Here is a 24452-nt window from a genome sequence, read left to right on the forward strand (position 1 = left end):
CAAATAACATCATTTCTCTTCAGTGGCACATTTGTCCTAGTCAAACTCATTGATTCCACAACAATTCTTTCTTCTACCTGTTTGACCTCATCTCTGGTTTCATAGACCATACCTATGTTTTCTTGCATTTAAATATGTATGAACATTGTGATTCACATCCTTGTATGAGACAGAATGTTCTTCAAGTCTGCCTGGGATCTCAGAGTCTGAAACACTAACCAAATTACATATACAAGCTAGACCTAGGCCACTCTCCACATATGTAGCAAATCATTAGATTGTTCTTCACATGTGTTTCAAGCAACTGTAACAGGGACTATACAAAAAATGTTGCCTACATTTGGGAAATGTTCTTCTTACTGGGCTGTCTTGACTGGACTCAGTGGGACAGGAAGCACCTAGCCTTGCAGAGATGTGGATATCCAGGGACTATCCACATCTTCAGGGACTCCTTCTCATAGAAGAGGACAAGAGATAGAAGAAGGCTTTGAGAAGAGGGTGACTAGAAGGAAGCAATGAGCTGGATGTAAAATGAGCAATTAAAAAACAATTAAAGTAGAAAAATGAAAATTTTAACATACACACTCAAATCATTTTAAGTCCATCAAGTTACTGCAAATTTGAATATTTCATTTCCCTTCACAGATTGACAAAATTCTGCTGTGTATTGATACCATACTTTTATAGTGGCCATTCCTTGTTGCCAACATGACTATATCTGGAATGAAATACAACCTGGAATTGGAAGGCTCACCTGTCATCCTAATTTGGAGGCTGAGAGATATGAGTTTCTTCCTTGGATCTTGGCATGGAGATCTTCAGGTAGAGTGGCTGTGAATTCCAGAATGATTAATGTACCAATATACCGGAGTTCAAGGTCATCTGGGATAAAGCAAGTCCCAGTTCCAGGCAAGGTGGTACACACCTTTAATCTGGGCCACACTTTCTGCTGGGGACCATCTGGGATAAAGCAAATCCCAGTTCCAGGCAAGGTGGTACACACCTTTAATCTGGGCCACACTTTCTGCTGGGGACCATCTGGGATAAAGCAAGTCCCAGTTCCAGGCAAGGTGGTACACACCTTTAATCTGGGCCACACTTTCTGCTGGGGACATACATAAGGACAATTGAAGAAAGAAGATTCCCTCTCCTCTTCTTTGCCTGCTTGCCTTGTGGGACTGAGCAACTGCTAGATCCTTGAAATTCCATTCACATCTGCTGCTGACCATTGTTTGGAGTTCAATTACACACTGTAAGTCACCAACAAATCCCCCTACTCTAATGATACTACTATATAGATACTACCTATAAGTTCTATGACTCCAAAGAATCCTGACTAATAGAGAAGTTGCTACCAGGAGTAGTGCTAGAGGCAGAGAAGTATATGGATGAATCTTTTTTTTAAATAATTTTTTATTTTCAATATTCTTTGTTTACATTCAAAATTATTTTCCCTTTTCTGGTTCCCTGCTCCCCATAAGTTACCTAAGCCTTCCTCCCTCTGCCCACTCTCCTATCAACTTCCTCCTACTTCTCTGTCCTGGTATTCCCCTATAATGTTGGAACAAGCATTTTCAGGACCAGGACTTCTCTTTCCTCCTTCTTGGGAGTCATTTGATATGTGAATTGTGTCTTGTATATTCAGAGTTTCTGAGCTAATATCCACTTATCAGTGATGGTATTCCAAGTGTGCTCTTTGTGATTGAGTTACCTCACTTAGGAGGATATTTTCCATATTCAATCATTTGCCTAAGAATTTCATGAATTCATTGTTTTTAATTGCTGGGTAGTATCCCATTGTGTAAATATACTACATATTCTGTATCCGTTCCTCCATTGAGGGACATCTGGGTTCTTTCCAGCTTCTGGCTATTACAAATAGGGCTGCTCTGAACATAGTGAAGCATGTGTCCTTATTTCGTGCTGGGGAATTCTCTGGGTATATGCCCAGAAGGGGTACTGCAGGGTCCTCTGGAAGTGTTATGCCAAGCTTTCTGAGGAACAGCCAGATTGATTTCCAGAGTGGTTGTACCAACTTGCATTCCCACCCGCAGTGGAGGAGTGTTCCTCTTTCTCCATATTGTGCAATGTAATAGATAAATACGGATCTATTTTCATTTTTCTACATACAGACTGCCACTTAGGCCAGCACCATCTAGTGGTCCTCAGTACTTCAGTCCTGTTTTCCCTCCCCCCATACCTGATCATGTGCTCTACTTCCCCTCCTTGTCCCCTCTCCCACCCAGGCCACTCCTTCCCTCCGACCCCTCCCCCACCATGATTGCTTTCTTTTCCCTCCCTAGTGGAATTGAGGCATCCACACTTGGGCCCTTCAGCTACTTCTCCCACTTGCAAGAGAGCTTCACACTTTAATAAAGAAAAGGATGTTGGGGCACAAAGGTCCTTGTACCCTCAGATCACCTGGGAAACTAGGACGCTTGTATGTACAGAGGCCTGCACTCAATGAAGAAAGTAAAATACCTGCATTCAACCTAAAAGGCTGGAAGAGGATTTTCTTAATGACCCAGTGACCTTTTTGCTCTCTGTGTAGTCAGACCTCACATAACTTTTGCTACAGAGGCATACCTTACCAAATTCTCCAAAATGACTGTCTTAAAACTCTTTCCTTCCTAAACTGTTACCAATCATTAGGGGAGATGTCACGTGTCCTTTATGGCCTGATGACATCTCTGGTATTAGTCAGAAACCACATTAGATTCCAGGCATTTTATCTACAGAACCTACCATCATAGTCACATGTATTCATGTACTTTGTAAAAGGGTTTCTATGTAGCCACATATTAAGCTTTATTGTGGTTTTGGAATTGAACTGATTGAACTGAGTTTTGCCATAGTACTTTTTTCCAAATTGTATTATGTTCTAAATATGCTGACAATGAACCACGTGATATTTCACTCCTTGAATTCTGATCCAGGTTGACAAAGTCAGTCTGCACCTACATTTCATTCTCATGTCTTAGTGTGGTTCACTTTCCTGTCTCATATCTGCAGGGCCTACTTAACTCAACTCTGGCCCCGGTAACCTAGAGCACCTTGGATGAGAAACATTATCAAGAATAGAAAACTTGGGGTGGAAAATACCTCAAAGGTTTAGAGAATTGAAATTTCTTCTAGAGCACCCAGGTTTCTTCATTCCCAGTATATAAGGCCACATATTACTATGTGTAACTCCAGCTTCAGGAATTCTCACAACATCGCCTGGTCTTCCTGGCCAACAGTCATGAATGGAGTACAAAGACACCCATGCAGGCAAACACTCATACACACAATATAATGAGTAAATTTATTTTTGTAAAAAAAATATAGACAACTTACACCATAAAACTTATTTCTCAAGCTGGGTATGGTAGAGTATTTCTTTAATCCCAGCACTGAGGGCCAAGAGGCAGAAAGATAACTGTGAGTTTCAGAAAGGTGTTCCATAGAACACACACACACACACACACACACACACACACACTATGGAAAATAAGAACAAATGTAAACCACATAGAAAAAAAAGGAGCATTGAAAAATTGCAACTACACATTCCATCTAAAGGTCATTTCATGTGTTTGCCATCCATGCCCATGAGATCAATTTCAAAAATGAATATTGCTAAGGATGGTAGCACATGCTATTAATTCCAGGACTTTGGAAGCAAATTCATATCCTTGAATTTGAGGCCATGCTGGCCTACATAGTCCCTTCCATAGTACAAATCCATCTCAAATGGAATTAAGTTATTTAAGTAAATATTGTTCCAGTACCTAAAACCAGGAGCAACCATTGAAGTATACTATCAAATTTTATTTTACAACCTGGCCAAACTTTCAGTCTCTTCTGAATTAGAATGAAGAAATATTCCTGATTAAATGCAGGGGAGCCTGTTTATATTCTAACTCAAGACTGAAGTACGGAGCAAATGATTACAAAAACAGACATTTTTGCATTTAATAATTGAGTTAACTATCAACCAGTTTACAGAACATACCATGAAACAGTGGCGAGAAAGTATGATGTGTAAATCACAAGATTACTGAGAATGAACAAGTCTATTATGGTTGACTTTTAACTTGAAACACAAGAAATGAAAAACGCCATAGGGAACTATCTATGGATAGACAGTTTAATAGTTTTAACAGGAAAAGACATAAAAAGTTTCACCTAGCCCTTAACATCTATCATTCCCTTTATTGGGTCTCTTTGAGAGCTCTAGATTTCCTTCATCTATTAAGTACACTAAAATGTATAACACATATTGAATCTGTAACAGATAGTACTGTATATTTAATCCTGTGCCTTTGGAGCATCATTCACACTGTGACAGTCTTCTACAGGACAGAGAGCCTAGAAGTAAATTGATGTTGATCTGGGTAGAAGTTGTCTTAGTTAGGGTTTCCATTGCTGTGAAGAGACACAATGGTGAATGCAATCTTTTTAAAAGAACAAGATTTAATAGGAGCTGCCTTACACTTTCAGAACTTCAGTCGATTATCACCATGGGGGAAGCAAGGTAGTGTCCAGGCAGACATGGTGGTGGAGGAGCCAAGAGTTCTACATCTTAATTCACAGCAAGTGAGAAGAAGACTGTCTTTTGCAGCCATAATAATAGCATAGAAATGGCTATTATTTCAATGGTTACAGTTTCGTTTATCCTTTTTGGAAGAGATCAGATTAAGACAGACTTGAAAAGAGAAGATATGGCAAGCAGGTTCCTTCCCCAGTAGCAGCACCTCTCCATGGTGAGCTGGAGAAAGCTTTTATCTGTAGCTTCCCCTTTAAGGAATGCCTGGATCTGCCTGCCCAGCTGGGGAGCTGGCAGTGGCAGCTGCTGCTCTGACCCTTGCTGGTGGCCCCTAGAGAACAGAGTTTTCTGAGAACCTATCAACAAGGCTCTAAGAATGTAGAAACAAAGTTTTTAAGGAACAAAGTGACCAAGCTGTTCAGACCCTTCTGACCAAGACAAGACAAAATAAAAGTAACAGTTCCCTGAATCACTCCTGCCCCTCCTGCTACTGAGTCCTGGGTAAAACCACAAACTGTCAACAATCTTACTACCATGGTTCCCTCTTGACCTGTACATTTAAAATATATTACTCATAGTAATCGACCCCCCTTGCAAATAGGGTATACACGACGTATGCTTTCCTTGTTGGGGTTCACTCTGTCTGGGTGGCATGGCTGAGTAACCCCAGTATGTGGAACAATAAACCTCTTGCTCTTGCATCAATCTATCATCAAGCTGTGTCCTGAGGGGTTGTGCACCTGAGCTCAGACCCTGAGGGGTCTGTTGAGTTACAACAAAGAGAGTAAAAACTAGGTACTAGATTAGAGACTATAAAGTAGAGGTTAAAAAAAACCAAAACTTTAAACCAAAACAGAAAACCTTCAATGAATCCAATCTGGAGCATATAATAACATCAAAAATTTAGTTCCAATCAAAAAGGTTCCACAGGAGTTTAAAAAATTAAAATGGTGTTGGGCGGTGGTGGCACGCGCCTTTAATCCCAGCATTTGGGAGGCAGAGGCAGGCAGATTTCTGAGTTTGAGACCAGCCTGGTCTACAGAGTGAGTTCCAGGACAGCCAGGGTACACAAAGAAACCCTGTCTCAAAGAAACAAAACAAAACAACAACAAAAACAAACAAACAAAAAAGGCAATCCATAGAGATAAAATATATTAAGTTAAAAATCAAGATTCAGTTTATTGATTCTAATTTAAAGCAATGTCATACAATGGATTGTGTGTTTCATTTTACAGAGTTTAAAAAATAAAAATATATATGCAGCATACATAATTCATACAAATGAGACATGTTTGCAGATCCAATGTTCTTGAGTTCTCAGAGTGATGATTCTAGGATTGCACATTTATCAGAGAGGATGGCTGTTTGGGGAATTACTGAGTAAATCTGATGATGTTCAGACATTTATGTCTATTAAAATATAACAACTTTATAGACATAAAGCCTATTCCAAATATAACACACAGGTCAGGACATAATAATAATAATAATAATAATAATAATAATAATAATAATATCGGTCTGGGTGCATCAGGTTGAGGCGGTGTCAGCAGCTCCTTCACAGTCTGGATGGATATCTTGCTTGTGAATCACTCTACAGAGGAGGATCAGATGGCCTGGTGTCCTGGGTGAGGGCCTGAGGGATTTACAGAGAATAGTGACAACTTTAAATTTAGAACAAACTTAGAAAGTTGCATTATCCACAGACCTCCAGGATGACCTAGCCGCCACACTTTGGCCTCCACATCACTCCCCGCGGACCTCAAGGGCCTCTTTGTGCAGGTGAGCACAGAGCTAGGCCCCAGCATCAGGTGGGGAGGCTTTCCCTCCCAAGTCCCCAGTGCCCTAGGGCTTGGCCATCAGATGCCTGCTGTTTACACAGGAAGGGAAGGCTCCTCCTCAGCCCTGGAGAGAACCAGCCAGCTCAGGAAGATCCCAAGCCCGCGCCCTGCCTAGGCATCAGGGAGAGCCGCAGGGTGCACTGCATCCTCCTGTCCCGCATATGGCCTGGGGCAAAAGTTGCCTAGCATGGAGAGGTGGCGCGGCAGGAGCTCGCAGAGACCGAGCAGACAGGAAGAGGGTCGTGGGCACCCGGGGCAGGGTGCGAGCTGCTCGGCCAAGAAAGAACCGGGGTTTGCAGCTGCCTGCCTGGCCTTGCTCTCCAGCTCAGGGCGCCAGCGGCCGGGCTGGCCTGCGCCTCACTGCCACCATTCTACCCGCTGGGCGATCTGGGACTCCCAAAGTTGTTGCTGCTCAGGACACACCCTGGCCAAGTTCAGGCTCATTTGCTCTCTGCGCCCCTTCCTTCCTCCCTTGGCAGCAGGCTCCCACTCTTCTCCACTTCCTCTTCCCCTCTCCCCCACGAGGTGCTACTCCCACCCCATCTGCTGTGACCCCTGCAGCAGGGCTGCTGTCTCCTCAGCACCTGCTGTCCCACCTCTTACACAGCTATGGTCAGCAGGCCCTGCTGCTGGCCCTCCACCTGCTGCCAGCCCATCTCAGTGCAGGCTCCTTGCTGCAGCCCCCCCTGCTGCCAGCCTGCATTCTGTTGCAGAGCCTGCAGGACCTCCCCCTGCAACACCTGCTGCTGAGCCAAACAACCTTACCACTAAGGGTCTCTGGCTGATGGCCCTGCCACCCAGGACATGAATATATATTTCTTTTTCTTGAGAGGTCTAGGCTTCAAACTGTTTCAACCCATACACAGAAGAGACCTTCTTTTCGGGCCCCTTTCCTGATTGGATTGTGATCTAACTCTTGGATTGTGATATTGTCTGTTTTCTAATAAACTCAACATTCTCAATATAAAAATAAAACCAGAAAAAAAAGAAAAATTAAATATATAATGTGTGTATGCAAAGTAACATTTTCACCTATCTGATGTAATAAAGTAGAATAATCTGCAATGAGTAGTAATCTGTATATGCATGTCTTATTGCTCCTTCCATGATTCTCCATCGCCGCATTAGTTAATCTGGCGTGTGTGTCTGTGTGTGTCTCTCTCTGTGTGTGTGTGTGTGTGTGTGTGTGTGTCTGTGTGTGTTTAATGTGATTACAGGCTTTTAGGCCATGGCAGTTATGTGGAGAGTGGAAGACAACATTGTGAGGTCTACTTTTGCCCATCTTTCTATGGTCATCGCAATGGTTGCCAGTTTTGCACTTCATGGCTGTTTCCTACTGAGCCATCTCACTGATGCTCAAAGAAGATTAGTTGTAATATTACATCAGCAAATTATTGTCTTCAGATTATAAATATGCTTCCATCTAAGGATGGAGGGAAACAGGACAAGTTAAATTATAAATTGTATTTGCACATGAAAATCCTGTAATGCTTTGTTTTAGATTGTGTTAGGTTATTCTGAGAAGTAAACACTTGTTCATAACACTTTCTCTGAATGAAATATGAATGACCTGAATGCCAGGGAATTGTCTCAGTGGGTAAAGTTGGTTGCTGCTAAGCCTGATGACCTCAGTTTAATCCCGAGAGACCCATAGTAATCCTACACAGTTTTCTCTTATTTCTAAATTTGGGCTGTGGAATATGCATAAATAAATTAAAAACTAGCAGGGCAGTGGTGGCACACACCTTTAATCCCAGCACTTGAGAGGCAGAGACAGGTAGATTTCTGAGTTCGAGGCCAGCCTGGTCTACAGAGTGAGTTCTAGGACAGCCAGGGCTACACAGAGAAACCCTGTCTTGAAAAAACCAAAAAACAAAACAACAACAACAAAAAAACCCAAAAACCAAAAAAACCCAAAAAAACAAAAAATCAAAAAACCTCCTAAATAAATAAATACATAAATAAATTTAAAACTAAATAAGGGCCAATGAGTTTACTTGCAGCTAAACAATTCCATTTGTTTCATAGCTAGAATTCAATAATGGAAATAGATAAGAGACAGGTGTAAGTTGTCCTCTCACTTATATATATATATATATATATATATATATATATATATATATATATATATACGTATACATATATATGTACATATATGTGTGTGTGTATATACACAACATATACACACACATATCTATCTATCTATCTATCTATCTATCTATCTATCTATCTCTTTCTCTCTAAAGATATATACACACCATGGAACAGGAGTGAATAAACACAGCTCCAACATTTTAAAAAGTTAAATTAACAAAGGAAAGAAAATAACTCAATTATAGGGAATATATGAAGTGATTTGAGAATTAAAAGTTATTATTGAATATCAGGAAATATTACTATTCATCAAAACATTGATGGTACTTTTTTATATTTTTTTAATCTTTTATTTTCTTTTTAAACAATATTTTATACTTTTGTTCTCTTAGTCAAAGTTAAGCCATATAAAAAACATATCTCAGCTGGGAGGTGGTGGCACACGCCTGTAATCCCAGCACTCTGGGAGGCAGACAAGAATCAATGGGGGTGTCCTTAGATGAGACTTACAGCATTGGGGATATGGATCCTGGGGAGCCTGCCTCCTGTGGCCAGGTAGGAACCCTGGTGAAGCAATAGGGACACCAACCCACCCATAAATCTTTCAACCCAAAACTTATCCTGTCTACAAGAAATTCAGGGATTGAGCAGGGACTGAGGGATTGGACAACCAATAAGGGCCCAACTTGAGAGCCATGCCATGGGTAAGCACAGATTCCTGGCACTGTTAATGTCTGTTATGATTGCAGGCAGGAATCTAGGAGAGGTTCCACCCACCTGACTCAGACAGATGTAGACACCAAAGCCAAACAAAACCTTTTTAAAAACTTTACATCTAGCTGGGTGGTGGTGGTGCACGCCTGTAATCCCAGACTCTGGGAGGCAGAGGCAGGCAGAGTGAGTTCCAGGACAGCCAGGGCTATACAGCAACACCCTGTCTCGGGGGAAAAAAAAAACAACAAAAAACAAATCCAAAAAAACAAAAACAAAAACAAAAAACTTTACATATAAAGAATTGTGTTATCCATGAAAGTAAGCAATGTAGAGAGAGGGTCCATTCACAGAGGGACAGATTCAATCTACTGAATCCTTATACAGTCTAGAGGGACTTTCATGACCTTTGAGTGACAGAACATAGGAGCAAAGAGTGTGTGTGTCTTGAATGTCCCCACTATAAATCTCTAGCTGGCCTGGAAGTCAGTAGAACATCAGACAGATCTGTCTACTATACTGTCAGAGTGACTGCACTGTAGATGGCCGTGTCACAGCTAGGTAACTTGGTTCTTCTAATTAATTTAATAAGAATGAGTGGCTGAGGGCTGGAGAGATGGCTCAGTGGTTAAGAGTACTGACTGCTCTTCCAGAGTTCATGAGTTCAAATCCCAGCAACCATACAGTGGCTCACAATCATCTGTAATGGTATGTGATACCCTCCTTTGATGTGTCTGAAGACAGCTACACTGTAATCATATAAAACAAATAAGTAATTCTTAAAAAATAAATAATGAGTGGCTGAGCCCATGATATGAGCATGCAGGACACAGGCTCTCGTCTTAAGTCGAGTAACAGAAGAAAGCTCCCATCAAATGTAGCTTTCCTGTTTTCTTCCCACCATGAGCAATATAGTTTTCCTTTAACACTGAGTCTGTTTTAACTCAGCAAAGGACAAGCATTAAAGTGTCCTTATGGTACAGTTAGTGAAACCCAGACTCACACAGATAAGTAGTTTTCGATATAGTTAAGTGTAACTGCTCATCTTACTCGCCCAATCATTCTAATGAGTCAGTAAATAAAATTGAAGTCATCTAAGCCAGGCATTGTGACACTGGCCTGTAATCATGGTGCTTATAAAATGGAGGCAGGAATTTCACAGTCATGCAAGGTGAGAATTGATAATCGGGTGTGGTAAGAGGACCCTGGAACCATGGGAGATTGTGATTGGCTCATGACAAGGCCAAAGTCTTCCCTGCAGCTCCAGAACTTCTAGACCATGAGACAACCAGGTGTTAGCTGAGTACCATGCCATGTTTTCTAATCTCAATGTTTTTGTGCATGTGAACCCAGGTTACTCCATTCTCACACTCCTGTAGCTCATTAAAGAGTGGAAATTTCCTGCAATTAAAAAGTTAGGTTCAGGTGGAAATGTGATCCTTAATTGCATATCCACCAAAACGTTTTCAGCCATAAAAGTATATACACACAACCAACAGAAATGGACTGATCGGGTTTTATTCTTTTTTTTTTCTTGTTGTTTTTTGTTTGTTTGTTTGTTTGTTTTTGGTTTTTTGGATTTGTTTTTTTGTAGACAGGATTTCTCTGTATAGTCCTGGTTGCCCTGGAACTCACTCTGTAGACCAGGCTGGCCTCGAACTCAAAAATCCAACTGCCTCTGCCTCCCAAAGTGCTGGGATTACAGGCATGTGCCACCACCACCTGGCTGCATTTTATTCTTATAGCTGTGCATATGTATTCACACATATTTAACAAGGAAAAATTTGGAAGGGATGGAGAAAGGACAAGGAAGGTATAAAGTGATGTAACATTTTAATTAAAAGGTAAAAGGGCAAAAACTAATAAAAAGCTGCCAGAAAAATAGGATACTAGGTAAGAGCACTGGTTGCTATTATAGAGGACACAGGTTCTATTCACAGAAGTGACCTGACAGCTAATAATCTCCTGTAAACCAAGTCCCAAGGGATCTGATGGACTTTGTAGATATTGTACAGAGACATAAGCATGAAAACACCCATATACTTAAAATAAAAGTTTAATGCAGGGCTGGGCATGGTGGCGCACGCCTGTTTTCCCAGCACTAGGGAGGCAGAGGCAGGTGGATTTCTGAGTTCGAGGCCAGCCTGGTCTACAGAGTGAGTTCCAGGACAGCCAGGACTACACAGAGAAACCCTGTCTTGAAAAACAAAACAAACAAACAAACAAACAAACAAACAAAAAACCAAAAAAAAAACCCAAAAAACAAAAAAGTTTCATGCATAGAATTATCTACAATGATATCCTAGCCCTGAGTCATGTAGTCAACTGTCCATTACAATCACACACACACACACACACACACACACATACACCATATATGCTCACACACTCAATATTTGCATGAGTAGCATGGGTTTTCTTCAAGCCAGAACAGAAGGAAGAGTTTACTGTGTCTAGTCCTTGGAGTAATCAGAGTAGACACACAGTTCTTGGAGTCACCATTTTTAGCAAGGACCTGAAAGAGCCAGGGTATTTTAATTTCCCAGCATGTATTAATTCCATGTGATGTGAATGGAGGGTGATCAGATTGGTGGGAGTATTATTTGGGGAGGGTAGCTTTCACCAATGAATATTGAAATTCCAGCTGGGGGTGTACCTTTGTAGATGTGTCCAATGCATTTTAAGAGTTAAGTCAACTCAGAGAATAGAAAGAAAACGGCCATTGGCTGTAGCTGTGTATTTGGTTTCTCAAACATATCTTTTAATGCCATTCCCTCTGCCAGGAAATCACTACTCTTATCTCATAATTAATTTGACATTCTCCAATGTCTTCTGGTCAGTATGAATTTCTTGTTCAGTCCATTATTGTGAAGGCAAGAAAAAAAAAAACAAACCTTTTTCCTTTTTTCATGATAGTATTATTTCTTTTAGAGCAATGTCTCCTGTATCTCAGGCTTAGTTTTGCTATATACTTAAGAATTGCTTTGAGCACCCAATCCTGCCTCTGCTGTCAAGTGCTAGCAAGAAAGATAGTCTTGAATCTTCTTTTAGGCAGTGAAGCAACAATCACTATTCCTTAGTATCTCTTAACATCAAAGGAGTCAATTCCCCAATAAAAAGACATAAACTAACAGACTGGGCACATAAATAGGACCCAGCATTTTGTTGAATGCAGGAATCACACCCCAGTTTCAAAGAAAAACACTACCTCAGAGTAAAGGGCTAGAAAACAATTTTCCAAGCAAATGGTCCCAAAAAACAAGCTGGAGTAGCCATTCTAGTATTGCATAAAATTGACTTTCAACCAAAAGTTATCAAAAAGGATAAGGAAGGACACTTCATAGTCATCAAAGGAAAAATCCACCAAGAAGAACTCTCAATTCTAAACATCTATGCTCCAGATGCAAGGGAAGCCACATTCATAAAAGAAACTCTACAAAACCTCAAAGCACACATTGCACATCATATAATAATAGTAGGAGACTTCAACATCCCGCTTTCATTAATGGACAGATCATTGAAACACAAACTAACGAGAAACACAATGAAACTAACAGAAATTATGGACCAAATGAATTTAACAGATATCTATAGAACATTTCTTCCTAAATCAAAAGAATATACCTTGGGATGGATATTTGACTCATCGGTTAAGAGCACTGACTGCTCTTCTGAAGGTCGTGAGTTCAATTCCCACCATCTATTTGGCAGCTCACAACCATCTGTAATGAGATCTAATGCCCTCTTCTGGAGTGTCTGAAGACAGCTACAGGGTATTCACATATAATAAAGAAAGAAAGAAAGAAAGAAAGAAAGAAAGAAAGAAAGAAAGAAAGAAAGAAAGAAAGAAAGAAATCTTAAAAAAAATTCTTTGTATGCAGCACCTCATGGTACCTTCTCCAAAATTGACCATATGATCACTCACAAAACAGGTCTCAACAGATAGTAGAAGACTAAAATAATCCCATGCATCCTATCAGACCACCATGGACTAAGGCTGGTCTTCAATAGCAACAAAAACAACAGAAAGTCCGCATACACATACATATGGAAACTGAACAGCATTCTTTTTTTTTTTTTTTTTTTTTTTTTTTTGGTATTTTTGAGACAGGGTTTCTCTGTATAACCCTGGTTGTCCTGGAACTCACTCTGTAGACCAGGCTGGCCTCAAACTCAGAAATCCACCTGCCTCTGCCTCCCAGAGCACTGGAATTAAAGGTGTGCACCACCACCACCACCACCACCACCACCACCCGGCTTGATACAAAGAATCAACAAAACCAGGAACTCTTTCTTTGAGAAAATCAACAAAATAGATAAACCCTTATCCAGAATAATCAGAGTCCATATAGAAAGTATCCAAATTAACAAAATCAGGAATGAAAAGGAAGATATAACAACAGAAAGTGAGGAAATTAAAAAAATTGTCAAGCCAGGCTGTGGTGGCTCACGCCTTTAATGCCAGCAATTGGGAGGTAGAGGCAGGTAGATTTCTGAGTTCGAGGCCAGCCTGGTCTACAGAGTGAGTTCCAAGACAGCCAGGGCTATACAGAGAAACCCTGTCTCGAAAAAATAAACAAACAAACAAACAAACAAATGGGAAAAAAACAAAAAAATCATCATCAGATCCTACTTAAAATGCCTATTTTTAACATAAGTGGAAAATCTGGACAAAATGGACACATTTCTAGACAGATACAAAAAAAACAATGTCTAATCATGAACATGTCACAATTTCCTTTCATAGAGGACTTTATAAGAGTTTTTTCTACTTCTATCATGTTTAATGCTCCAAATAGATTTTCTAAACTGGTTGAGTGGATATTACTATTAGCTGCAGAAGATATCATGTATATTTAAGAGGCATTTAACTATTATAAATAATTTCGATGACTTAAAAATTGTTAATACTGAGTTTACATTTTAAATTATGTAATTAGTTTAATAAAGACACATGCTGACTTGTTTTGTTTGAATTAAATAATGACAATAAATAATAGTTTAACAAAAATGTAATAGTCTTAGTAAAGTGATACATTTGCCTGTGGTTATTTTCTGTTTTCTGTTTTGTATTTTATGTCTTGTGTGGAATTACTTATCTTACATGGTAATACTTCTTATTTTTCCCTTGGCCAGGTTTTTTTTAAACACTTAGCATTTTTATGTATTAGTTTGCATGTGTTTAATGTATCAAATAACTAATGCAGCATTATAGTATCACAGTACATATATTATTCAATTATTTGAGTAGTTAATTGAAACATGAGATTTTTCTTAAATAAAGGCAAGGATATTCTTCTGGGCTAAAATGAGCAGGAACCTCTATATTTCCATAATCCAAACTAGCACAAGGTAACACAGGAAAATGATCTGAGTTTGCTTCCTGCATGATACATATTTCACATTGTGGAAGGAAAACCCTCTGCTTGTACTGATCTAGAAAGGGTCAAAGATGAGATTCTCATGAACTCCTTTGTGATGCTCACCCGCAATGCAGATAGAATGAGAACTGTATCTGTCAAAATCATGCTCTCCCTGGCTTCACTATCTCACTTCTCCGTCCCTTATTGCTTCCATTTGTGTTTTCATTTACGAAAAAATGAAATGATGTTTTTAAATTGAAAATAGATTCTTTTTGTTAGATATTTGCTTTATTTATGTTTCAAATGGTATCCCCTTTCCGCATTACTCCTCCAAAAACCCCCTAAGACATTCCCCTCCCCCTGCTGAGCCCCCCTCCAGTTTCCTGACTTGCATTCCCCTATTCTGGGGAGTCAGTTCTTCACAGGGTCAATGGCCCTCCTCTCATTGATGTCTGAAATGGTCATCTTCTGCTACATATGTAGCTGGAGCTGTGGGTCCCTCCATGTGTACTCTTTGGTTGGTGGTTTATTCCCTGGAAGCTCTGGGGGTACTGGTTGGAATATATGATTGTTCCTTCTGCAGGGCTGCAAACCTCTTGAGCTTCTTGGGTCCTATCTCTAGCTTCTCCATTGGGGACCCTATGCTCAGTCTATTGCTTGGTTGTGAGCCATGGGTATTTTGATTCACATTCCAACAATGATCAAAGTATCCACACTTTGGTCTTCTTTCTTCTTGAGCTTCATGTGTTCTTTGAGTTGTATCTTGGTTATTCTGAGCTCTTAGGCTAATATCCACTTATCAGGGTGTGCATTCCTTGTGTGTTCTTTTGTGATTGTGTTACCTCACTCAGGATGATATTTTCTAGCTCCATCCATTTGCCTAAGAATTTCATGAATTCTCTGTTGTTAATAGCTGAGTATAGCTGAAAATGTGTAAATGTACCACATTTTCTGTATCCATTCGAAACATCTCGGTTCTTTCCATCTTCTGGCTATTATAAATGAGGCTTCTATGAACATAGTGGAGCATGTGTCCTCATTACATGTTGGAGCATCTTCTGGATATATGCACAGGAGTAGTATAGCTGGGTCCTTAGGTAGTGCTATGTCCAATTTTCTGAGGAATCGGCAAACTGATTTCCAGTGTGGTTTTACCAGCTTGCAATCCCACCTGCAATGGAGGAGTGTTCCTCTTTCTCCACATCCTCTCCAGCATTTGCCTTCCCCTGAGTTTTCGAACTTTGCCATCCTGACTGTTGTGAGTTTGAAACTCATGGTTGTTTTGAATTGCATTTCCCTGATGATTAAGAATATTGAACATTTCTTTAGGTGTTTCTCAGAGATCTGGTACCCCTCAGTAGAGAATTCTTTGTTTAGCTCTGTACCACATTTTTTTATTTGGGTTAATTGGTTCTCTGGAGTCTATCTTCTTGAGTTCTTTGTATATATTGGATATTAGCCCTCTGTCAGATGTAGGATTGGTAAAAAATCTTTTCCCAATCTGTTGTTTGCCATTTTGTCCTATTGACAGTGTCCTTTGCCTTATAGAAGCTTTTGTAATTTTATGATGTCACATTTGTCAATTCTTGATCTTAGAGCATAAGCTACTGGTGTTCTGTTCAGGGAACTTTCCCCTGTGCCCATGTGCTCCAGGTTTTTCTTCACTTTCTCTTCTATTAGATTCAGTGTATCTGGTTTTATGTGGAGGTCCTTGATCCACTTGAACTTGAGCTTTGTACAAGGAGATAAGAATGGATCAATTTGCATTTTTCTGCATGCTAACCACCAGTTGAACCAGCACCATTTGTTGAAAAGGCTATCAGATATTAACCCAGTGGCTTGGAGTACCAAGGATACAATTCACAGACCAGATGAAGCTCAAGAACAAGGAAGAACAAAGTATGGATACTCTGTTCCTTCTTAGAAGGGGGAACAGGATACCCACAGGAGGAGATACAGAGACAAAGTGTGGAGCAGATACTTGAGGAAGGACCATCCCCAGACTGTCCCACCTATGGATCCATCCTAGATACAGTTACAAAACACAGACACTATTGTGGATGCCAACAGGTGCTTGCTGATAGGAGCCTGATATAGATGTTACCTGGGAGGCTCTGCCATTGCATGACAAATATAGAGGGGGACACTCTCAGCCAACAATTGAACTGAGCACAGGATCCCCAATGGAGGAGCTGGAGAAAGGACCCAGGGAACTGAGGGGTTTGCAGTGCCATAGGAGGAACAAAAATTTGAACCACCAAGTGCCCCAGAACTCCCAGGGATTGAACTACCAGCCAAAGAGCACACATGGAGGGACCCATGGCTCCAAATGCATATGCAGCAGAGGATGGTCTTGTTGGACACCGATGGGAGGAGGGGCCCTTGGTCCTGAGAGGGCTGGATGCTCCAGTGTAGGGGAGTGAAGGGCAGGGATGGGTGGGTGGATTCGTAGGCCGGGGTAGGGGGCATTTGTTAGGGGAGTTTTTTTGGAGGGGACACCAGGAAAGGGGACAACATTTGAAATATGAATATGGAATATATCTAATAAAAAATGAAAGATTCCCACAGTGGGCATGGACTGAACAGTAGCACAAGGATAAAGTCACAGCATGAAGACTATAGACCCACAAGCACCAGCATTTCATTTGAGGAGCAAGCCACAAGACTCTTGGGCTGTCCCTTCTGGGTAATGTAGTTCTTTCTCTGATTACAAACTGATCACTCCCTCTCCAAAGAGGTTTTCTTAGTCTATGTCTAAAATAAGGTCACAGACCTAGAGTCATAGCTTAGACATACACATTGTTATTATTACTTGAAATTGTTTTAGTACTTGAAAGTGTTTTAATTAGAGATAATCTCGATGAATTGGCTAGGTTGGCCTTGAACTGAATTTATCCTGCCTGAACCTCCTGAATACTTAAGATTGTAGGCATGGGTCATCAGGCCTGGCTTTAGACTCATTAAGCAACAACACACACAGCACAGGAGGATTTGGGGACTGAGTGAGACTGACATTCTTTCTATGTAAAATGTAGACTGGAGAAAGAGTGTGTGTGTGTGAGAGAGAGAGAGAGAGAGAGAGAGAGAAAGAGAGCGAGCGAGAGAGAGAGAGAGAGAGAGAGAGAGAGAGAGAGAGAGACCTTTGCCCAAAATCAATGTAAAGATTTTGTAAAGATATACAAAAAATGTAAAGATGCTAAACTGAGTACTCTACAGAGAACCCCTCAGTTCTACACAAATATCATCTCTCCTTATACACCAATTTCCCTTCATTTATTGTTTTTTTTATATTTTTGTGAGCATGGGTGTGCCTCAGTCCACGTGCAGAAGCCTGGGGACTGAGTTTGCTCCCCAGCACCCTGATGGAAGCTGGGCATACTTTACTGAGCTTGTGTGTGTGGGGAGCTGGACATAGGAGGATCACTGTGTTTCACATTCCAGCCAGTCAAACCAATTTGGTGAGTTTCATGTTCATTTCAGACACCTAGTCTCTCTAAAAGTGAGCTGGAGAGCAATAGAGGGAGTCACCTGATGTGGGCGCCTGGTCTTAACCCATATCACTCATGTAAGACAAAAATTTCCATCCAATCAACATACTAACACACTCAAGCAAGAAGACTGATAGTATATTAAACAGTTTTATTTATTTTCGCTTCATACAAGAGAAAATAAGCAAACCAAATGCAGTAACAAACCGAGACTGGAGAGCTTCCTGAAGAAACACATAGGAATAAAAACAGACAGGGCTCAGGAAGACATCTGAACACTGGGAGGCAGGATCCTTCCATAGTGTTCCCTGACCCAGGGCTGCTTCAGGACCTGGGCCAGGCTCAGCCTCTCTGAAGGATTGTACCCAAGAAGCTCAAGATTAAGTCCTGGGCTCCTGCAGGCACTGATGAAGGAAACTTGAAATCCACCTAATGTACCAGGGGAAGAATAATAGAATCTAGCTATTCTCTTTGGGTAATCTCCTCCCTGTTTTATAAGTCTCCTCATGGCACCCTTTTGCCTATTAGTAGATACTCAGTTGTACATGCTCCATTTCCCAAAGCCCACCCACCCACTGCCTGGCTTCCTGGTGAATGTCCTCTGTGTGTGTGTGTGTGTGTGTGTTTGTGTGTTTTCATTGCACCTGGCAGATGCGTCTGCATGTCTCACTGGAAGTGTCCTCTCCAAGGGTGGTTTTCCCACCAGCAGCTCATAGCAGAGCACCCCAATGCACCACAGATCAACCGGCTCATTGTACCTTCTCCCCTGTATCATTTCTAGAGGAAATAGTCCAGAGTCCCGCACATTGTCTTTCTCCTAGAGCAGGACACAAAAGCGAGCACTGTGCATAAGCTCAGGAGGGATATCTTCCATGTTCAGCATCCCAGGAAATGGGAGACAAGGGACTTCTTGAAGATTCCCCTCCTGTGCATGGCTGAGGCAGGGAGAACAGTTCACAAACACCAACTGTTAATATGGTTGAAGAATCAGAGGGTCTATAGGATGTGAGTCAGGAGGTAAAGCACTTGCAGGGGGAATTCCTGAGAACCTGAGTTCTATCCCCCAGAACTCACATAAAGCCAGGTGCATGACTATAGTCCTAGAACTCCTACAGTGAGATGGGAGGCAGAGGAGAATCATAGAAAGTCTATAGACCTGCTAGCCAACTATGAAGAAGCAAACAGAAGACCCTGTCTCAAATAAGGTGGAAGGTGAGGGATTGTCTTGACGTCCTCTGACATGATGCCACCCCCCAAGACACAACATGACATATGTGTACCTGTATTCACCCATGAGAATAAACACAGATTTTTCTTTTTGTTTATCAGTCAGAAAATGCAGATAGATATAATAGTAGCTCATATCACTTAATTCTGTCATATGGGAAGGTTCCAACAGGAAGAGCATTGTGTGTTTGAGGCTAGAATGAACCCCCAGACAGTCAGACAGTGCAGGAGTGCAGAGATGACTCAGTGCTTGAGAGTACTGGCTGTTCTTCTAAAGGACCCTGGATGGATTTTGAAGCATCCATGTGGCTGCTTACAACCATCTGATGCCCTCTTCTGGCTTCCAAGGGAACAAGGCATGAAAAATGGTACACTAGTCCTCATGCAGGCAAAACATCCATATATCAACATTAAAAGAGGAAACTAACTTGGAGAAAGTAATACTGTAAGGGAAGATACATTAAGCCCATGTTTTAAAATTACTCTGTCAAGTGTAACTTATCACCTGTAACATATCATCACAACATTGTTGTGAGTTTGAAGCCAGACTGGCCGTCTGCAGAGTCAATGAGTGAGGAAGATTTATACGTACATAATAATGCCATGTGTCTCATGGGGAAGCAAGGAAATGTGGACTCATCAACATGGAGAAATTCGGTCCTGGGATGCTTGCTAAATTTTCATGGAATCTTACTGGCAAAGGCAAACACCGATAAAGACTAGGAAAGAAAAGTAATGCTCTATTTATGTGTGTGTGTGTGTGTGTGTGTGTGTGTGTGTGTACATGCCTTCAGACACACACTAACAGAGACAAAGTAGGACATATGGTGTCTTTATTAAGCTCTCCACAGTATTGCTTTAAGGCAAAGTCTCTCACTGATCCTAACCCAGTCACTTCTGCTAGTCTGGCTGGCCAGCTTCTAGTATCTGCCTGTCTCCAGTTCTCAAGGCAAGGGCTAAAGGAATCCATAGATATGGCTAGAATTTTGCAAGTTCTTTCCATCTAAAGTCAGGTTTTCCTGCTCACAAAGGAACTGCTCTTATCTACTGAGTTCATCACCCCAACCACCCAATTCTTTCAATCTGCAAGTGCATTTTAAGGTGTATATTTGAAAAGGTGCTTGTTAAACCCAAGGCCCAGTTTGTATATGAGTCTTCAATGTGAGATGAATTCACTTGGGAAATGCCTCACTAGTGTGAGGGTCCCACCCCCATCCCATCCAACCTACCTGACAGAGGGGGCATGCACAGAACACCCCAAGTCTGTGATCTTCACCTTATCACTGAGGCCCAGCAGGAGATTCTCTGGCTTGATGTCCCTGTGAATCACCTTGTTCTCATGGCAATAGGACAAGGCATCTGACAACTCCTCTATTATCTGTGTGAACCAAAGCAATCTGGTCAGGAGAAAACTTTCAGTTTCCCTGTGAGGTAGAACAGATATTATGAATGTTATGACTGCCATGGAATCTCATTTTTAACAATAATTTTAGCCTGGGCTATCTAGGAAGATTTCCTCTATCTCAGAACAAAAAAGAGATGAAGGCTAGCAAGATGTCTTGGTGTGTAAGAGGGCTTGCTGTACAAGCCAGGTGGCCTGAGTGTCATGCCTGTAAGCCACACAAAGGTGAAACGAGTCCTCCCCAAGTTATCTCATGGAGTCTGTATGTGCATACTATGGCCTGCATGCTCCCCCATCCCACATCCTACACTTCTACTCAAAATGGTAGATCAAGAAGAGATGGGAAGGGTATATTGGCAGCCACAATCAGTAACAGCCATCATTTAGTACTTCCTTGTTCCCAGAGCTCCCCTCACCGTGGCTGTATGCTGTTGGGTCAACTTCTGGTTTCTCTGAAGCTCATTATAGAGCTCACCTCCTGGAGCATATTCCATAAATAAGTACACCCAACTATCATTGTGGATGTAGTTGTACAGGCGAAGGATATTCAGTGTCTGAAGGAGGAAGGAAGGCAGAGTCAAAGTAAGCAAGATAGCACAGCAAACAGAGACATTGTTGCCAATCATGCTAACCCAAGTTTCATTCCCAGAATCTGTATGTGGAAGGAAAGAACTAATTCGTGCAAGTTGTCCTTCACATTTGTGCTGTGCCTCACATGTAGCCCATGTGAAACTACACCCCATAACTTAAAAAAAATAAAAAATTGACTGCAGGGCAAGACTTTAATTTCAGCACCCCAAAGGCAGATGTAGACAAATCCGGGAATTCAAGAGCAGCATGCCAGATCTACAGAGTGAATTCCAGGACAGCCAGGGTTATACAGAGAATCCCTGTCCCCAAATAACCAAAACTAAAACTAAAATAAGCAAACAAACACATAAGTAGGTATAAAATAAAATCGATTACCTTTGAGGCAGAGTCTCACTGTGTAATCCTGACTGTCCTGGAACTCACCAGGTACCATCAGGTGGCCCTCAACTGGAGGTTGATTTCTGAACTGCACACGGGTATATACTTGAAACTGGTGTTTCCAAAACCAGGAGAGAGGTCAGGGCAGCAAGAAGGAAGCAAGGGCTAGAGAAGGGCATTTCTGAGTTCCACATGAACCACACTTACTGTGGGTGTGCCTGGATCTCTACTTCCCTGTGAAGTTGCTACTCCAATCCCTCCTTCTCTATCTCAGACTTGAAGAGGACCTTCAGGGCCACAATGAAATGATTTTCCTTGAGCCAAGCCAGGTACACATGGCCAAATTTCTCCCTTCCTAGGGAACATCTGATTTAAAAGTCATTGATGGTGAAATGCTTCCTAAACAGATGGAAGAGATGGCCTCATCTCAGAGACTAGAAAGAGTTAGGGGTCCACAACCGCTCCCCTTCCTCATTTACTAAGCAGTGGTATTCCATACAGAAAACAGCATTTAGGGTGCATTAGCCAATGCTCCTCCTGACCAGCTCGCTCTTCACCTGAGTCCCATTTCCTTTCCTCTAGAAACTTTGTCATAGCACTCACTGGTTGAGGTGCTGGGCTTCATCTCTCCAGTGGCTAAGGAAAGAGAGATGAAAAATATAGGGTCTGTAGCTACATTCTAAGGGTGGGTTCTTTGGAAGAGAGATGGGAATAGAAACAGGGTGGCAAGAGAAAACAGACATGGATTCTGGTTCAAATCTCAACTTTTAATGCATCTCTCCCAAGATAAAAAGGCAGGCCAAGCCCCTCTCCCCAGACTCCAGGCTGAGTTGGGGGTGGGGGGGAAGTCCTTGCTCAGGCAGCTGGGTGGGTCACCTGCTTAATTCAGGAATTCTTAGACCTGGAGGAACAATGAACTTCACCTTCACTCTGAGCACTCTACCCTAGGTGGAGCAGGATCCTAACTGCAGGGGATTCCCTGGTCAACAAAGGCTAGGAGAAGTTCACCTTGAGCAATGTCCCCTTCACTTACAGCACTCCACCCTAGGATAGATAGATATTCCTGCTGTAACCTACTTCCCTATTATACCCCAAGGTCAGATTCCTGCCTGAAGCCCTTGTCCTTTGCCAAATTCAAGTTCTTGCCCTGTGACATGACACCCTAATATGGCTCTGTACAGAAAAAATGGTCATGGTGCTGCTCAGTAGCAATGCTAGTCTGTGGGAGGTAGACACAGGAGGCAGGAGTTCAAAGTCACCCTGCACTCCATAGCAAATTTGAAGCCCACTTAGTCCAAAAGTGACCCACCTTATCAGGGACTGGGGAGGATGGGAGGGGTAGGGGTATAGGAGGAGGGGAAAGAGAGTCAAGAATGTTGTAGGGGAGGACATGGAACAGAAAGGAAAAAGGGAGAAGGAGAAAAGGCAATGCAGGAGAGGGAGAGATAGAGAGACAGCCCAGAAAAAGAAGACAGAGGGGTTGAGAGAGGAGAGGATACAGAGTAGAGGAGAGAAGAGGGAGAGGAGAGGGAGAGAGGGAGAAAGAGGGTTGGGCAGGGAGAGAGAAGGCTGAAGCCTTCAGTACTTGAGTGGGCATGGACACACACACACACACACACACTCACATCCCGACTTGGACCCCAGTGGTCTCTAACTGTCCCCATCCTGCTGCCTTGTCCTCCTGCTTGCAAGGATATCACATACATGCCACCACCTTGGGGTCAGACCTGGTTCTCTTATCTCTAACTTGTGTGTGAAGCCCAGGCCAAAGGTGGTGACTCTCTCCCCTGTAAGGAGGTGAGGGCAAGTTGAAGTCTTGCTAGTTTATTAGATCCTGGGAAAGGGAAGGTGGGTAACTCTCTGACTGTGGCCTCTGCAACCACTGGGAATGTCTCACACACCCCAGGACACTAGTGACCGACACACTGGTAATCCACTAGCACAACTGCACTCAAGCAGTTTTCAGATCTCATTTTGGTGTTGTCTAGTAGATCCCAGCTGATAACCAGTGGTTATCTTTCTGAAGTCATAGGCTTGCCCAGTAGGCCTGCCTGAGAAGTTTGAGCTTCTCCTAGGCTGCTTGCCTGGGATGGTGGGGGCAGGGCAGAAGAGCCTAGTCTGACCTGCCAGTCAGAAGTGGAGGCGGGTGCTTCCAGGCAACACCTTCATGGTTCATTGTTGTAGCTGGGAGACTTGAGTGGTTCTTGCATCCAGCTCTGCATGCGGCCTCTGTGTGCTGTGAAGGGAGTTCAGGCACACTTTGAGCCCGCGATATGGTGAGTGTATGGCAGCTGCTTCCAATTGGGAAGGGGCAGGCGATTGAACCACAGGAGCAAGTCCTCCCTGGGGCTGGGTGGGAACCGCAGCTAAACATGAGCACCTGTGAGGTTGTTCTTGGTCTTAGCTGCTCCCTGAGCCTGGAAGTGGCCTCTGAATAACTTTGCTCTGGGGCTACATCTGCTCAAGGATTTGTAACATGGGCTTGCGTGTTCAAACATTCTTGGCAAGATGGCAAACACAGAAATACCTCTTTCTACAGTATCTTCTAAAATTTTTGCACTTTGTTTTAACATTTTGATATAAGACATATTTGGAGCTAAGATGTGAGAAAGTTGTAAACGTTACCTCTTGCCGTGGGTAGCAGTCCAATATTAAGCTGTACAGCACTGTTTTAGACTCCTCCGAGTTTATCCCACTGTGTAAAACCTTCTGTTGACTTTATACAAGTCGTACTCTTCTCCTCCAGGAAGCAGTATTAAAGATGATACTCTTAAGAAGCTTACTTGGCATGAGTTTTAGCTGGTGCTGCAACTCCCCACCCCAACTTTT

General features: G+C 42.1%; 1 protein-coding gene and 1 pseudogene across 9 annotated transcripts in view; one reads left to right on the forward strand and one right to left on the reverse strand.

Moving 5' to 3' along the window:
* LOC127670388 (zinc finger protein 431-like) overlaps positions 1-24452 on the forward strand; it is a 553459-nt gene that overhangs the window by 475403 nt on the left and 53604 nt on the right. The window lies entirely within an intron of this gene.
* Positions 18285-23626, reverse strand: LOC127670495 (aurora kinase C-like; annotated as a pseudogene).

This window comes from Apodemus sylvaticus, chromosome 1 (assembly GCF_947179515.1).
Source record: "Apodemus sylvaticus chromosome 1, mApoSyl1.1, whole genome shotgun sequence".
Classification (NCBI taxonomy): Eukaryota; Metazoa; Chordata; class Mammalia; order Rodentia; family Muridae; genus Apodemus; species Apodemus sylvaticus.